The sequence below is a fragment of the Lonchura striata genome, chromosome 6, assembly GCF_046129695.1.
Source record: "Lonchura striata isolate bLonStr1 chromosome 6, bLonStr1.mat, whole genome shotgun sequence".
Lineage (NCBI taxonomy): Eukaryota > Metazoa > Chordata > Aves > Passeriformes > Estrildidae > Lonchura > Lonchura striata.
This window is the reverse complement of record NC_134608.1, coordinates 52,943,173-52,958,855: the sequence shown is the minus strand read 5'-3', so window position 1 is coordinate 52,958,855 and position 15,683 is coordinate 52,943,173. Positions and strand designations below refer to the sequence as shown.

At 50.2% G+C, this 15,683-nt stretch overlaps 1 protein-coding gene across 1 annotated transcript in view; it reads left to right on the top strand.

Annotated features, from left to right (window-relative positions):
* Nucleotides 1-2,463: 2,463 nt before the first annotated feature.
* The window catches only part of EPS8L2 (EPS8 signaling adaptor L2), a 48,949-nt gene continuing 35,729 nt past the window's right edge, over nt 2,464-15,683 (top strand). The window contains exon 1 of the mRNA XM_021556027.2: nt 2,464-2,756. The gene's annotated coding sequence lies outside the window, so the exon portion shown is untranslated. The remainder of the gene's footprint in view (nt 2,757-15,683) is intronic.

Genomic DNA, 15,683 nt, shown 5'->3' with positions numbered 1-15,683 from the left:
AGCCTGGAAGCTTCAGACAACTCCTTCATCCCAAGTATTTCCAGGCTTTCAATAGGAATTGTGTTGGTTTCCCTGATTACATGGTGGCATCTTTCGATGCTGAGCTGGTACAAAGACCCAAAGTGAATCAGCTTCAGAGAGTTTCCCTTACCAGGAGCTCCTTTCCAAACCATTCCCACTGCTTGGAGAAGCAGGGCACACATAGTGAAGCCATTGATGACATTTGCCAGACATACAATCGCTGGAGCTTTTAATTACGAGGCCCAGCCCTTCTGAAACAGGACAAGCAAGTTGGATGCAAACAGCATTAAAAATTTAGAGGAACACATATTTTGAGGAGCTGGGTTTGGGTGGTGTTTACTCGACAAGTCTTTGTTCTTGAGCCATCACAAGGGTGTCTGCCGCCAACCTGATTTAAAAGGCTGATCCCAGGAGGCAAGTCAGCCTCCTGGGATTTCCAAATTGGAGATACTGGGAGATAGGGTATTATGGGTCCGTGACTTTATGATGTCCCTCTGGAGTGGCCTCTCCAGTAAAGGAAGGAGGCTGAGGACATGCACTCAGTTGATTCCACACCTGGGAGCCACGCCAGGAACCATCACCATACCACAGGGTGATTCCTGCCTGCCAAACCATTCCATGATTCTCCAGTTGCCTCTGGCCCACCCCCACCGGCACCAGCTGTCAGGTGGGACAGCTGGGAAGGTGTAATAAGCTCAGCTGTGGTTTTCTTCCCTGCCCAGAGGAAAAGTTGCTGCCTCTGCAGAGCAGTTAAGAGATTTGCTGTGGGGCACAGAAGCTCACAGTAGCCCTGTCTTCATTGTGAATGTGGAGCTGGATAGGAAGCAGTACCTTAAAATACCATCCTGTCATCTCCCTGTTTGCATCCTAGGAAAGTCAGCCCAACCCAGCAGTCCTCCTGAAACACCCCAGGGAGTAAGGAAACAGTTCAGGGAGTAGGGATCTTCTGCACAAAACCTTCTGGCTCTGAGGCTCACAAGGCTCCAACACAGCTGACATTCCCACTGCATTTCTCTTGTGCTGGACTGATATCCCTTCCCCTGCCTGGTACAGCAGGCATTCCCTAAATGCTGCTTTCCCTAGGACTGGCCGTGTTTTCACAATATATTCCCTGTGCTCCTGGCGAGGAGGATGACGAGGCGCGGCACTGGGTGGGAGTGTCACACCGAGTATCGACTCGTGTTCTCCCGGAGCAGGAGAGGCCGTGGTCCTGCCAAACCCGAGCTGCCGAAATGCCGACTGTCAGGCAGAGAGCCGCTCTCCCCCTGCCCGCCCGGCTCACCCGGCCGCATTCCTCCCGCAGCAACTCACCGGGGCGGCTCCTCCGTGCGCCTGGACCCGGGCCAGGCCCTGCGCTGGGCATAAGCCCCTCAAAGAAACTCACAGCAGCGGGGAACTCAGCAAATGTCAAGCTAAGGAGTTTGGGCTTCTGCCAGACCGCTGTCCTGATGGGGAAGCTTTTCCTTGTTTCTTTCCCTAGTGTCACAGTTACAGCTGTTTCCTCCCAGGGCCCGCGACACGGGGTCTCACTTCACATGTACATGGCAGGGGTTCAACACACAGCGTGGGCATGGTGGGGAAGTCTGCAGACACGTGCACATCCATAAAAACACTCTCAAAAGCCTCAATTTTAGAAGAATGTCTAACCAGAATTATCCCACCCTGCCATTGGTATGACCCAGCTGATATCTTCCCTGCCAAGCACACCTTCCACTATCCCAGGTTGTTCCAAGCACTGTCTAACCTGGCCTTGAACAATTCCAGGGATGGGGCAGCCACAGCTTCTCTGTGCCAGAGCCTCAGCATCCCCACAGGGAAGAATTTGTTCCCAATATCCCATCTAAACCTACTATCTTTCATGGAAGAGCTGGGGCAAAATGAAGGGCTTTATGGCTACATAACCCCAAGGAGCACAGTGCCACAGAGCGGGTGTCCCCAAAGGGGACTCTGCTCCACACCCCGGATTGTTTTGGGGCATGTGAGAGAAAGGAGGCTTTGCCTTTTCCCTCCATCTCCCAGCACCTTTCCCTGCCGCAGACGTCGGGACAGACAGCAGGCAGGGGCGATGCTGGAGGAAAACAAGCCGCGAGCCAGCGCTGAGGAGAGCCCCGGGCTGCACAAAAGGTGCCTTGTTCCCCCATAAGGCGGTCGGGCAGCATGCCCCCTCCCTCACCGGCGATGGAAAACTGAGCTCCAAGCACTCCTTCATCTCCCCTCCCCACCTTCAACCTTCCTATTGGGTACGAAATGTTCTCGGGAGCAAGAAACCCGAAGTTTAACACGTCCCTCCTGGGCTCTTGGTCGCCTTGCCTGGGGAGTGGGCGAAGGCTGCAGCAGCCCCCGGCGCTCCCGGGGCCACCGGCTCCTGGTTATACAGTAACCTGTTGCTCCGGGTCCCAGCTCCACCTCTCGCTGCCTCCACATCCCTCCCCTCCTCTCTCCTCTGCCAAGGAACCTCTGTTACCTGCTCTCAGACACCCGGGGCGAGCGGTACCGGGAGGAAAGGGCAGCGGCGAGCCACGGCACAGGGACCCCCAGGCCGGGGTGCCGGGTGGGCTCTGCCTCCCACTCTCATTCAGCGTTCGGGCATCGGGCTCATAGCCTGTGCAGAGAGGACACGCAGCTTGACTGCTGGAGAATGGCAGCAGGATTTAAGTAGGAAGGCACGGAAAACTGGGAGAGAACTCACGGGAGCTGAGCGAACTGCGGGAGACGAGAGCGGCTTCTTAGCACCGGTGAGTCTCTCTTTGCAAGTCCGAAACCTTCATCCCCCTCCCCAGCTTTTATCCACTTTCAAAAGTCTCTCTGATTCTGCTTTGGAGGGAGAATGGCTGGAGAGGGGTTGTGGCTGGGAGAACTATCAGTGTAATTTTCTGTTGTTTTAGTTGAGAAATATGAAAAAAACGTACTTTTCATAGCATTGTGTTTTCTGCGTTTTTTCCCCGTCCTGGTGATTCCCCACCGGGTAAGATCCAGTAGGTGGCACTTTCTTGGCAGCAAAATGTCTATCTGGCACAGAATGAGGCTTTTTTTCCTGTTCCTAATGAACTCTGGAGACGTAGTTTTGAGCAGCTGTTTGTTTGCAAACCTCGGGGTTTCCTCTTTTGGGGAAATCCGTTGAATTTCAGGCCGTTCCTCACCAGGCCCCTCAAAGAGCTGCTGGTCTTGGTGGGCAAGCTCTCCCTACCCCTCTTCCTGGCAGGGTTCACCACCCGATTTCAGCACGGAGGGAAGCTCGGAGCTGCCCTGTTGCCTCTCATGACAGCTTTGCCTCCTGATGAGATTTCATCTACGTTAACAAGTCACAGCATTCCTGTCCCCTTTCTCTTATTTTCCTGGAAAATGCCGGTTCAAACTCCACTGAGGACAAGGCTCAGGGACAAATTATGTGACTGACATTATTTTCAAATACTGGAAATAACTGTGACACAGCACAGTAGTAAAATCCGGTATTTGCCCTGCTATAATTAGGGCAACGGGGAGTTAACACTTGTGTTGCTGGGCTGCTCCAAAAGCATGGATCAGATCCACCAATAGTTGCTCATCCAGGAGTGTCAGAACATGGCTGGTATGTGTCCCAAAAAAGGACTTTCTCTGAGTAAAGAAGTGACAGACAGAGGCTCAGCCCCCAGCTGATACAGCAGGGACCCACGCACGGTTTTGCTGACGGATGCCACAGGCAACAACACATTCCTGGCTCCGTTTTGCTCTGTGAGTTTTATGTTGATTAAGACGGAAAATTAGTCCTTTACAGACAGAAAGGGCAGGCAGCAGTGCTGAACCAAGGAGCCCTTTAAAACAGGACTGGGAAGAGGGAGTTGAGATCACTGTGGGAAGGTGTCTATGAGAGGCAAAGGTCGTTGGCTGGCCATGTTTAAAACCAAGGCTTGAATTGGTGTTTGGGACAACACGATAGCTCAGATCCACTGTGGTCAGGCCTGCATTGTTCCTGCTGTTGGTTTCTGCAGCTGAAGCCTTGGAAGGAGCTCGTGTTCTTCCAGGTATATCTCTTTAGGTGGTCTAGAGCAGGATCTACTCCGCTGTACTCAGCAGGGCAGGGTGGGTTTATTATATAATCATAGAGCTTAGAGGAGCAGGGGATGTTTTTGGGCACCCAAGGAAAAGTTTGGCACCAGCATTATTGAACTGGCTGTTGGTGAAGTCCCGGGAAGGGAGCAGCTGCAAGTGACGCTGGAGAACGGCTGTGACGTGTGTGCACCGCTCGTGTGGGACCGTGGAGCAGTTTGACAAGACAAGCTTTGAGTCCTTGGCTTTCTGCCCCTCTGCTATCACCCCTGATGTCAGGGTGGGCACAGACACCATGAGAGAGGAGGGCAGCCGGGATCCTGCTCAGCACCAGGAGGAAATGTCTTCTGAGCCACAGAATAGGTATTGCAGGGGCAGACAGAATGTGCCTCCAGTGCCCACCTTTGCTGACTGCAAACCACTCACCAACAGTCAGGGTGACAAAGCCTATCCTTGAGCCTGAAATAGCCCTGCAGATCATTGCTTCTGGGTCTCCATCTGCCCAACTCCCATGGATGGTGTGTTGGGTCAAGGGCAGGACTAGATGATCTCAAAGGTCTCTTCCAACGATGAAGATTCTCTGAAGGACACTGCAGAGCATATGCTGTCTGTGGTGATGTCACAGCAGCCACCATTTTGTCAGGCTGTGACAAATTGTCATGGCTGCCTGCCTGGATTCATCCGAGGGCATGAAGAGACAGGGAAGGGTTGCTCAGGAGGAGCTCTGGCCTGCTTGCTCTGCTCTGGTCACTCAACCAAGCTGTAAGTCCTGAGAGGAGATCCTGCTGGGGCATGGTTGCAGGGCCAAACCTGCCAGAGGTTTGTTGGCATCTGCCCCTGGATGAGATGGCTTGGAATGTTCTAGAAAACAAAATGCTTTTCATAGGGTCACAGGATCATTCAGGAAAAAAAAGATTCAGAAGAGATACTAATGCACTGTAGGACTTGGGAGGTTTCAGTCCTTGTGGCAAAAAAGAGAGGAGTAAAACAGGGAGAACAAATGCATTGGCTTGTGTGGGCTTGAGAAACATCCATATGAAATAAGTCCTGAGTGCGTGGAGGACTCTTGGAGTATTATTCCCAGAGGACTGGATCCGGGGGTGCTGCTTTGGAGCACTTTCTGTCATACTCTTGGCTTTCTCCCTTCCATGCCGTGGTCTCTCTGAAGTGCCGGGCCAGGGCAGGTTTGTGGTTTTGAAGAAGACTCAGTGTTTTAGTCCTTGAATGGGGCTTATCAGGGCTCATAACTCCTTTCCACAAGTGCAGTCAGCAGCACTGCCCTTCCCTCCAGGGTGGACAGGAATGTGCGGCCTTTAGCCTGTGAGTTCGGTGTCATTTGCAATAAAAGAATCACCCTTGGAAAATACTCGAGCCTAGCCTAGTGACCCCCAAACAGAAGTGCCAAGTAAAGTCCACAGATTTGCTGGAGTGACAGGGATGGCCTCCTGCACTCTGCTAGAGATTTACCAGCAACTCAGTGTCTGCCTAGAATGGCAGCTCCCATGGAGTGCCAACAGCACTTGGCTCTGCCAGCACGGCCTCCTGAACCATCTGTTTGGCCAAGGCACAGCAGTTGCCCAGAAAAATACCCATCTGCCTGCCCAGGAGGTATTCATGTTTCCCAGTCCAAAGGAAGGGAAGAGTGGTACCTCCAGAAACCCTCCCTGGTCATCTGACTGCATTGTAGGAGAGTCCTTGTACTGTCAGAAATGGTGCCAGGCACCGTACAACACCTGAGAGATTCAGGAAACAAGATCCAAGGAGGCCCAGGAGGCCTGAGAGCAGTTTGGCTCTGGATCTCCACCTGCCCACAAGACCATAGTTAGGAACGCAGCACAGCAGAAAGATTTTAATGGAGTGCAGAGGCTGTGAACAGCATCTCTGTCTGCTTGCAATTGATTTGAAATGTCAAGCTCAGGAAAAAATAATGCTGTTACCCATCCCTAAAGGGGATGAAGAGAAGGGGATCCAGGGAGAGCTGCTCCCACATGGACATGGCCACCTCTGCACATAGATGAGGGTTTGTCTTTTCCCAAGGCAGTGAGAGTTTTCCAATCTCCTGGGCTGGTGACAGTACCGCCTCCAAAATTGAAATGCACTATGCCAGGGGGCTAACCAAAAAAGTCCTGGCATTTTACTTCCTGGTAATCCAGATAAATTAGGAAGAATTGCAATTAAGAAGGGAGGGAAGGGTGTGTAGCTGAGCTGGACCGGTTTGGAGATATTTCCTATTCACCTGAACTGCAATTCCCCAGGAAAGCCCAGCCCGTATTCCCATTCCCCAAGTGCTTCCAAGGGCATTACTGCAACGTGCTCACTGCCATTGAGGATCTGCTGAGGAACAGAACAAAAGCTTCCAACCCCCTTAAAGAAGTGGGGAGTCACAGGCTCTGCCTCCTCAGCTGCCCTGGGACAAGGACTAAAGTGCCCAGACAATCTGCTGGGGCCTTGATTTGGTTGGAAGCACCAAGTGAGGACTGGTGGTGCCTGTTCCTGCAAGCACAGTGGGATCCGGAGACCCTCACAAGGCAAGAGGCTGGTTGCAGACGCTGGGCTGCTCCAGCCTGTCTGGCACAGAGCTAGACCCTGCTGGGATGCTCTGTGCCCTTACATCCATCCCTGCCTTCAGAGGAGGGTCCAAATCAAACCCTCTCACCAGCATTTCCCACAAAGGGTCTCCTTGTCCTGCTGAGATGGGCAAACACATCTCACATGTGAGAAATCCTCATCTCCAGTGCCAGGGGCACGTTCCCCCATCTAGTCCACACTTGGGGTTTCACCTGTTGGGGCATTACCCACCTGTTCTCCTTTCCTTTCCCACTCCCTAGACAGAGCCACAGCTTCTAGCAGCAATTTCAGCTGTAATGGAGGAGCTGAGCACCCTTGGGGCAACAGAATAGGATTTTGCAACAGCCTTGGCTGTCGTGAGGGACAGGTGTGGCACAAATGAGCCCTCGCTGCTCATGGGCCTCCAACCTAGCCTTGCCCCAGGTGAAGGCAGAACTTTCCATGGCTGGTGGAACAGGAACACTCCACATTTGTGGGCTGAGGTCTTTCAGCACTGCCTTGGAATGGGACAGAAAATTTTTCTCTATTATTGGTTTCTGGTTGGGGCACTGACCCCCAAATCTTTCATAATTTGAATTTAAGTTTAATCCTTCCTGCTTCCTTTTTTCTTTTTTCCCTTCCTCTGTCTTATCAGTCTCAACTTGTCCAGATCTATATCCTACAAAGGTAAAGTGCAGCCCATCCAAATGGCAATAAACCAAAGTTCAGGCACCACAGCTGATTCAGAAAGTGAAGTAGTGCTGCTGGTGGGATGGTGATTGGGATCAAGCTGAGTCAACAGCACCCTCCCCCAGACTGTTTACACCTAGCTTCCCTGTCACTCAAGATGGACCAAAGTGGGAATCATCTGGGAGCTTACAAGTGTTGGCTGTTGGAACTAGAGCTAAGGGTGGCTCCAGATTCCCTCACCAGCAAATACAAGGTGAATCCCAAATCTGACCCACCTCACTGCTGTGGACATACCAGCAGCTTGTCCTAGTCTGTCACTCATTCCTCATTGCCACCATCAGGACTCTCTTGGGTCAATCCTTGTCCCACCACTGCTGCCAGCCAGAACTGTGACTTGTGGACACAAACTCTTCCAAGTCCTCCAAACTCTTCTGTGCCCTTTTCACAAGGACATGGAGTGACAGGACAAGGTGGAATGGCCTTAAGCTGAAGGAGGGCAGCTTTACATTAAATTTTGGGAAGAATTTTTTTCCCTGTGAGAGTGCTGAGGCCCTGGCACAGGTTTCCTAGAGAAGCTGTGGCTGCCCTATCTTTGGAAGCAGTCAAGGCCAGGCTGGACAGGGCTTGGAGCAACCTGGCCTAGTGGAAGGGAGGTACAGGGCATGGTCCACTTCCCAAAAAGGGAATTTTTTTCTGACCCAAACCAGTCAATTTATGACATTATGATAATTAAGGTTTGAGGCTTTCAGTGGTGACTCTATAGAGGCAAAGCAGTGACTTCACTGTTGGTGCTGAGATAAACACAGAGGTGTCCATTTGCCTGAGCCTGAGACAATTCTTTTTATCAGTAAATTCACTTCATAAAAACACCAGGGAGAGGGGAAGAGAGAAAGGTAATTGCACCCATGATATCCCTTAATAAATTATAGGCTGGAGCCTACTCTCATTCCTGACACTGCTGGCTCTTAATTATAGTTGTGTTCAGCTGAGGAGACAGAGGAGGAGAGCTGGGCTCTTTGCAGAAGGGAGCACTAATTAAAATCTCTTTTCTCTGGGATGATATTAATATGTTCCTCTGGGGCAGAAGCAAATGGCCTTGTCTGTGGCCATTCCTGCAGGTTAACCTGTAACTCTGACTTTCACACAGCCAGGCAGTTTGTCCTGTTTTTGGTATCTGGTGCTCTCAGCATGGCTTCTGGGCTGAGATATGGGACTTTCAAAAGTTCTTGAAAAATGAAGAGGAATAACATCTACCCAGACAGCCTGTGCAGGTGTGGAGATTAGGTAGTAGGGGTGGCTCCTCAGTCCAGGTGCAGGCCACAAAAGGGTTTTGCACACTATCCCCTGATACATGACACAGGCAGGATTTCTGAGAAGGAGAGGATACCCCAGACTGCACCCAAACAAATCCTCTGATTGGAGTTATGTGGACTTTAACAGATGTGATCCACTTCCCCATGAGAGAAGGGAAGGAGTCTTGTACCACCAGGTACCTGCACACCAGCATCTCTGCTTGATCTCCTGATGGGTTTGAGACCTGGTCACTCAGGCAGGCACATTCCTCATTCACTTCTTTTTCCAGCTCAGGAGAGCAGAAACCCTGCCAAACTGTAGGAGGGGAGTGGTACATCTGAGCCATGGAAATGACACTTTGACTCACTGAAGTCAAATGGCTGATTCTATTATTCTATCTATTTATTCTATGTTTCCATGATTCCCAAAGAGAGAAACTTAGGAATCTCCAGCTGCCCCTGTAGAGTTTCCATAGCAGGAAACCCAACTAGTGAAGGAAGGCTCTAGTTCAGCATCCAGGTAGATGCTCACTCCAACCTGGCATTCAAGCCAGAGTCAAAACACAAGGAAAATATTGGATTGGGTTTTTCCCCCTTGGGTTTTTTTTTTACAGTAGAAGGTGCAGGGCAGGAGTGTAAAAGTAGCATGAAAGGCTTTCAGGGATAACTTCAAGACTGTCAGGTTTGCTGTGAGTTGCTACTGCTTGGAAAATAAGTTGATAAAGTTTCAGTAGTTTAAAAAAGCAGGAAAGCTGTTCCTCTGTCAGAGAAGCTCCTGCATGGAGTGAGGCAGGAGCAGGTTCAACAGGATAAACTGAGAGCAAATGTACCAGAGCTGTGCTCATTGCTGGTCTCTGCCAGAATGAGCAGGTAACACCCAAGGTGTGGTTGGGCCATCGGCTGCCCGAGCAATCTCTTGACAAGGAAGCACCTTTTTATGCTGCTGCATCTGCTCTGAGCTAAAAAACAAACCAGGAACAGCCCCTGTATCTGTAACTTCAGCCCTGAAACTTCCAGTGCTCTTCAGCTTGGGAGAGGGACACTGAGATGCTGCTCTTCTTGAGATCTGTGATACAGCCTGTGGCATGGAGACAGGCAATGATGGGACTAGCTGCTTCCTGCTGACAGAGCTGGGGGGGCATCCCATGAAACCAGCAGCTGGTGAGTGCAGCAGGAACAAAAGGAGGTGGCTGAGAACACCATGCAGAGCCAAGCACGGAGCATCCTGCCACAGGCCATTCAGGATGTCCAAAGTTTACACAGCTTGGCCAAATGCAGTTGGAGAAATTCAGGGATGGAAAAGGGTACCGGGAGCTCTTCACTCCCACTGCTGGAGGCTGGGAAATGCAGAGAGACTTCCTGTACTCCCGTCCTGTTCCTGGCTTTTCCTCCAAGTATTCATGAGTGCGGCAGCCGTGTGTGTCCCCAACCTGCCACCGAGCAGAACTGAGGGCAGGTGATGGACCACCCTATATTCAGGCAGCTGTTCCTGGCTCCTCTGGGCCAAGGGGAAGATGGAAGGGAGGAGAGGAGCTCTGGCTTCAGTGACTGCTCAGTGGAAGGAAACGTTGTACATGTTTAGTCACAGCCCAGGAAGGGAGGCCTGAAACCAGCCAAGCAGTCAAAGACCTGCCACAGCCACGTGCAAACTAGACTAGGCAGGTCCCAGAACATCTGCTCCACACCTGGCACGAGCATGGAGACACTCCTGCTCCCTGATCGCTTCTCCCTGCCTGCCAACAGCTGGTGAGCAAACAGTTGAAGGTGAGGAGGATCATGTGAAGAAGGAGAAGGTTATGGGGGAGATCTGGGCTGCCACCATCCTCAGCAGTCTCGTATTTTCCCAGAGCTGCTTCTAATTTGCCCTTGCCAGGTGCCTGTGGCTGCCAGGATGCTGCTCACAGAGGCCATGCTCTGCTCCAGCGCCACGTGGGTGATGGGCACACAGGTCCTTCTCTAATCCTGTCCCAACACTCAAGCTAAAGGAGCACTTGGATAGCTCACGACACCCCTGAGCATCCATGAGTTCAGCTGTAGGCCCCTAGGGCAGGATTCAGGAAGACCTGACTGGGAAGCACTAGGAACAGCCCTTTGTCCTTCTCAAACCATAGGTATTCCTGTGCTCTCAGGGCCACCTACCCCTCCCTTCAGAACAACCTTTCCAGAATATACCAGGTTCTCCAGTGTGCATGTTTAGGCACAACTCTGCTTCTGCCAATCTTTTTCTGCTCCAGAGGGGATGCATAAACCTGTGGCTCATTTAAGGATCAGATCCCAGTGACAGTCAGGCCAGTAAGGAGAGTTCAGTGGTTTTAAACTCAGGTCATGGTAAGCACCACCTGGCTCCCCTTTGGCTGCAGGAGCATCCACATGGTCTTTGTTGGCCCCACTGCCATCTACCCTGATCCTTTTACACACGCCTTGCCCACCTGGCATAAAAGGGATTTCTTGCTCCTTTCACCCTCTCCTCTGAGGATTACAGGGTTATCCATGCCAGAAAGCACCTCAGGAGATCTCCAGTCCAACCTCAAACACAGTCTCTGAAATCAGAACAGGCTGCACAGTTCATTCCTGCTGTTCTTGAAAATCTCGAGGAAGGAGACAACACAACCTCCCTGGGCAAACCTGCTCCACAGTGCTGCGGTTCCCAGAGCAGAAACCCTGTCCTTCATGTGCCCTGCATAGCTTTAGTCTTTGGAACTGGAAATGTCCATGCCAAAGACCCTTTGGGCACACAGGAGTGGCCAGGGAAGCCTTTCCTCTTTAAGGCACTGCAGGAAACTCTTCTCTCCCCTTCCCAACCCTGGAGTCAGTCTGGTTCCCCCTAGCCCAACTCAGACTCCCATCCCAGCCTCTGCATGGACCAATTGTGCTTTTTCCTCCTTGCCCTTGCAAGAGATTAATTTTTTTTTTTTGTGGCAAGATTGTTAAAATGCTTCTGCACCGCAAGATTAGAAACTGCCATTTGAATTATTTTGATAAACCCAGCCTCATACATCCTTCTATTCTATACAAAACAAAGGGCAAAGGGAATAGGGTTTATTTTGGTTTTGGAATGATCTCTCCTGGGACTGTTTTGGTTACTGGGTAACTGGATGTTCAGGCTGAAAAACCCTTCTGTGGTCTTATCCACAGCTTCACTGAAAGCCCAAACACTGGAAATCAACCCAGTGATTTCCTGTGACTGTACATCTTGTCTTCTGACCCCAGAAACAGAGCAGGGCATCTTTCAGCTGGTTGTGAGTTTTTTGAACCAGAACATGATTTGTACCATCCATGAATATTATGGTTCCTATAGGGACTCTGTGAAAACCCAAAAATCTCACCTTTTTGCACGTAAAACAAATCAGTGATGGACAGCAAAAGTCCCTTTGCATGAACTCCCATTTCTGCCTTTCAGAAGCGAATGGAAAGGGATAAATCACAATTTTTCCATTTAAACATGATAATATATATGAAAATATCAACTACAGAAGGAAAAAGCTACATTAGACTACTACTAAAAATCTCAAGTTATGTTTTCAGACCAAAAGGTGACCTGAGCCCCACCACATCTCCAGGAGCCACCACTGAGCTGCTTAAACTGGCTGTTTTCCTTCAGTGACACTCAGAGCTGATTTTCCATGAGCCAAGTTTTAGCTCAAATGAATTGTTACAAATAGCCAAAAATACTCGGACAGGATATGAGTAGGAAGCACAAAATAGGATGGGAAGAGATAGCAATGGATGTTGTCATCATTAGCTTAAAAAGGCTGGAAAAGCCTTAAGTATCAAATTGGATTTTTAAGAGATTAATCTCCTCCCTTAATTCTTCTGCCTCACCCTCCCAGCAAAAAACCCAGGATGAGTTTTACAGCAAGAAATTAAAATTATTGATACTTCCCAAGCCCCAAGCCTCTATTGCTATGGGCAAAGATTTGGAACAGGAGCGGAGTGGAATAGCTCCTCCCTGGTATAGGCAGAGGGAGATGGGCTGCAGCCTTCTCCCTTTCTTTGGGGAAAGATGGGATACGGTGACCTTCTTATACAGGCAGAAAAGGATTTTTACTTCAGATTGACCAAATACTTAGTGCAGATTTACCAACCCTCATCTAACCCCAGAGACTTTGAGCTGACAGTGCTGGAGACAAACTGAAGCTAAATGTGGCCCCCTGTTAGCCTAATAACAGCTTTTCTCTGATAGAGAAAAAGCTCTTGGCACACCAACTGCCCTGCTACATGCCTGAATTTCTGCCAGGGAAGTGAATCAGCATTTCAGGGAGTGACCAAAAATGCCCTTCCTTTAGGAGGAGGTGTTGGAAAGGTCTCTTGGATCTGAGCAGCTCTGTCTTGCTCATGAACCAGTAAGCACGGAGGAGTGCACTGACAAACAAGACTCCCTCTTGCCCCTCCTGAAGGGATGAGGAACCAGCCACACACCCCAGCTTTGCTTGGTGGTTTTCAGCCCAGTTTGGGCTGGCAGTAGCTAGGCAAAGATGGTCAGGTGTAGCGTGCTTTGCCTGGGGCTAAACGTTGGGAATACTGTGGAAAATGAATCTGCTTGCCAAGTGCTTCTATTACGCTTTACAGCTGTCCTGTTAGGGGTAAGGAGGCAGGAATGCTGAGGCTGGCTCTAGGGATTGCACAGGATTGATGTGAGGAGAGCACTGTGTACTTACACATTACAGCAATCATCTAATGGAAAATTAAAACACTTGAGTAGTTAGCTTGAATAGCAAGGCCAACCTGTCCCCTACCTGTACACCCAAACTTAGTGAGAAATGATTGATCCCCACCAGACAAACCAGGACCACACAGGGGATATCAACATGGTCCCTGTTGGACAAGGCAGCTTTGAAGCTTCTGGAAGGAGCAGTCTTGTGGGTGCTTTGCATAAACAGAACATCATCTTCCAGCATGGATGTGACAGTCCTGAGCTTTGTTCCTGGAAATCCTGCCATGACAAACATCACCCTGCTGTGCATCTTTCCATCACAGCTGTAGCATTACTGCAGGAAACAGTAGGGACACAACAGGAACCCTCATCCCAGCTTTAACCCATCCTCGCACATTCTGGGATGGTTTGGGTTGGAAGGGGCCTTAAAGCCCATCCAGCTCCATCCCCTGCCATGGGCAGGGACACCTTCCCTTAGACCAGGTTGCTCCAAGCCCCATCCAACCTGGCCTTGGACACTTCCAGGGATGGGCAGTCTGTAACCCCCACCGGTGCCAGCCTTTTGCTGAGTCTCCCAGCTGTTCCACAGATGCATTCGAGCTTGGAAAAGCCATCAGAGAAATATTCCAGCTCTGCAGGAGGTGCACATGAGGAACAGCTCTGAGAGCTGGTGCCTGCAGCCAGGAACACAAGCACACAGCCAATTTCAGGATTTTGGTGTTTTGCCTGAACACAGAGGCAATGAATGCCCTCCTCAGGCTGGGCTCAGACATTATCTGTCCTGTTCTGGAATATGACACGCACAGGCATAGTCCCTCCCTATTTTTACTGGCCTGATCTCTGAGTCCTGATTTTTAGACAGAGCAAAGAAAAAGCTTCCCTTTCATCAAAAGTGTGAAATCCTTCCCACTAGCTGTGATGTCTAAAAATCACAGCTTTAAACCCCTTGCTGCTGGGTGAACCAGTGCCCAGAGTACAGCACCAATCTGGGAAAAGGGGATAATTTTTGGGGGTTGTGAGATAATAAGGATTCAGGGCAGAGAAACCTTCAGCATGACAACCACCAGTGCTTTCCTTAGCAAACGTTTTGAATACCAGGCATGCTACACTCACAGGTCCTTGGCAGCACTGGAGCCATCCAACCTTTCCCTTGCATCCTGCCTAGACAGTCCCACGGCCAGCTCCAACCTCCCACAGCTCCTTGGCTCCCACCTCCCAGGAATTGGGTGGTGCTAGGGACAGGATTAGCTCACAGAAGGTGTGGGCACAAAACAAAAACAGGACAGAGGGGAAAAAGCTACAAAATTCCACACAAAGCTCCTCTCTTCCCAGGAAGCCAAGGGAACGCGTCATGCTGGTTTTTCTTCCTGGGCAGTACAAGTGACTCACACACTTTCTCCCAGTCAGGTAGTTTTGAACTGGGGTCTTTTAATTTAAACTATTTAATGAGGTTTTATGTAAGGAATGCTCATTCATGTCCCTCCATCTTTCCAAAAGTATCCATTAATATTTAATGCACTGCTTCTGGGCCTGGCTCTCTAGCTTTCTAAACTGCAGCCCAGGCATGGATAATGCTCACCTTGGAACCCCTGGCAAGACACACAGCAAGCCCAAACCTGCTCCCTGTTTTCCTTCCACCCAGCTCCTGCAGAATTCAGGAATAGAGAGGAAAGGTGTAAATCCAGGAGCTGTGACTCAGCACCAGGACTCTGCAAACAAGTCTTTCTGAGGGATAGTGGAGCCAGCTTCCAGTCTTTTCCCAAGATCTTGAAAACTGTGGCTATTTGTGCATTTTCCCAGGGTATTTATAGAGCAGGGCACTGTTTAGACTTGCTTTTGGTTGAAGTTCTGGGAGGAAGGTTTTACTTTCTGGCAGGAATATAAAAGCTCCTCATTTTTGGTTCAATTTTTTCCACTCCAGCCTGTGGGCACCAAAGGCCTCTGGACTCCAGACTGGGACCTGTATTAATGTTTGCAGATCACCGTGGACACATTCTCTCTGTAGATAATTCATTAATTTCCCATCAGGAATATGTAAATATTGGCATTTTTGCTCTGTAGTGCCAGTTTGTGTTTCTGAGCTCTCAAGGCTCCATTTCAACCTCTTGGAGAACAACAGGAAATCCAGATGGTATTCAAAGGGGGGTCAGGGTCCACCAAAGCTGGTACAGGGGTGGCTGTAGGTCTGAGATGCCTCAGTCCAAATGTGCAGCTGCCACTTCTGCCATGGAGGCTGAAGAACACTTGGTTTCTCTCTGCCCAGACCTGTTGGGCTGGGTTACATTTATCCAGGTTCTTGTCTTCTAGAGAATCTCCACAATGTGAACAATTTGATGTACAGAACAGGGAGTGTATCCTTCAGACACCTGGCAGATTGTACCTGGGAACTGCTTCTGCTGGAATGTGGCACATGCCACACACACCCTGGAGCTCCACACACGCCTCCCCCTTCC